This window comes from Pinus tabuliformis, chromosome 3_2 (genome assembly GCF_031772625.1).
Source record: "Pinus tabuliformis cultivar Carrire ecotype Pingquan chromosome 3_2, CPIR1, whole genome shotgun sequence".
Taxonomy (NCBI): domain Eukaryota; kingdom Viridiplantae; phylum Streptophyta; class Pinopsida; order Pinales; family Pinaceae; genus Pinus; species Pinus tabuliformis.
The window spans coordinates 1,124,848,406-1,124,850,725 of record NC_142302.1 but is presented as its reverse complement, the minus strand read 5'-3'; positions in this window follow the sequence as shown (position 1 = coordinate 1,124,850,725).

The window sequence follows — 2,320 nt, the reverse complement described above, 5'->3', positions numbered from 1 at the left end:
CCTATATCAACATGATATTTTATTGTACTACTCCAACTGATCCTTGGACAGTACTAGATGAATCTAATCTTGACACTTTTGGTGACCGCATGTCACTCAGTCCCATTGAGCTTGATTATGAAGCCATTTATTTGTGCTGTGTGACGCACTCTACCCTCTCCTTGTTGATTAATTGGGTTGAATGTTCCTTAGATTACGACACATCCTTTGATTATTTATCTCATACATTTCCTACCAATGAGAGCATCATGGAGATCATGATGCCATATGATATGCCATGGGATGATTATCATCATCATTCCTCCTTGTCAAATTCCTACAAGGATAATCTTAGTGAACTTTATCGACCCAATATTGTCGATCTGTCTAAAATTTTTGTATCCATCCACAATGTTGGTTCTGAGAACTTGTTGACCATTGAAGATATTATCCCTCTCGATATTTCGATCAAACCTGAAATTTTCAAGAATCTATATATTGGTGTACCTTGCTCTCTTGATGAGATCAAGACTTATAAAGCCCTATTCCAGGAGCTTAGACATGTTTTCGCCTAGTCTTATGAATAAATTATAGGTATGGATCTGAACATTGTTGTACATGAAATTAAGACGTACCCTGATGCTAAACCAGTTCAACAACATCTCTATCCAGTCCATCCCAAGAAGGTTGCTGCTATTAAAGCCGAAGTTGAAAAATTTCTACGCACTAGTATCATCTACCCAATACCTTTAACTAATTGGGTGTCTAACATTGTTCCAGTCATGAAGAAATAGGAAAAAATTTGTGTGTGTGTTGATTATCGATACATCAATCGTGCTTGTCTGAAGGAAATTATCCCACCCCTTTCATCGACCAAATTATTGATGATTGTGTTGGATGTGAGATTTTTTCATTTATGGATGGTTTCTCCAGCTATAATCAAATCAACATTCTCCCTGCATACCAACATAAAACTGCATTCATTTGTCCCTGGGGCACATTTATGTATTGAAAACTCCCTTTCGGGCTAAAGAATGTTGGGGCTATGTTTCAGAGGGAAATAAATTACACCTTCCATGACATCAAACATATTGTGCAACCATATTTGGATGATCTGCCTACTCATTCGAAACATCGGGCTGATCACTCGATGCATATTTGAGCCATATTTTTATTATGTAGAAATTAAAACATTCGACTCAATCCACAAAAGTGTGTGTTTTGTGTAAGTTATGTTTAACTTATTGGTTTCATGGTATTTAAACATGGAATTCATATTGACCCATTGAAAGTCTAGGCGATCATTGATCTGCCTACTCCTTCTTCCCTTCTTCAGCTTCAATGACTCGAAGGGAAGGCTAACTTTCTTTGGAGTTTCATTCCCAACTACACCAAACTGACCAAAGGATTTACTGGCATATTAAAGAAAGGTTTTCCCTTCCATTGGGATGATGTTGCTCAAATAATGTTTGATGCCTTGAAATATTTTATGATTCAAGAATCCTAGTTATATCCCCCAGATTACCAACATGATTATTTCCTGTACTTCACCACTAAAGTTACTACCATTGCTATGGTATTGGTCCAGGAGGACAATGTAGGAACTAAAACCCCTATTTATTACTTGAGTTGAAATATCAATGATACTGAAGTTAAGTATACTCATGTTGAACTGTTGGCTTTGGCGGTTGTCCAAGCTGTCCAGATATTTCACTATTAGATATTGCTTCAAAAAACTATGGTTATTTAATATTGCAATCCTATTATAGCACCATTTACCACCCTTGTTAGATTTGATGCTCTATGATATGGCTTAGGGAAACCCTTCCCTACTAGACTTGGTCCATTTTCTAAAAAACAATGTTTTAAATCCCATACGTGATTTTTCCCTATCTAAAGTGCATGTACATGCAGTTCAGTCTATACCAAACCCACGTATATGTGTTAAAACATTAAAAAATATATAATCTCCCTTAATTCATGTGAGGTTTACAGGTTTTACCTATTACCCACCTACTATAGCCCATGGCCCAACTGTTTCCCAACTGAAAAAAATAATTTGTAGAAGTATAAATAAACCTCCATGGGAAGGCCTATGGAAGGAGAAAATATTAGATATTGATGTTATAGCTAATTACATCCCTAATCAAGTCTGAAGATATCCCTATGCCTTTTGCACTCCCAAGTCATACCCACCTACTATAGCCCATGGCCCAACTGTTTCCCAACTGAAAAAACTAATTTGGAGAAGTATAAATAAACCTCCATGGGAAGGCCTATGGGAGGAGAAAATATTAGATATTGATGTTATAGCTAATTACATCTCTAATCAATTCTGAAG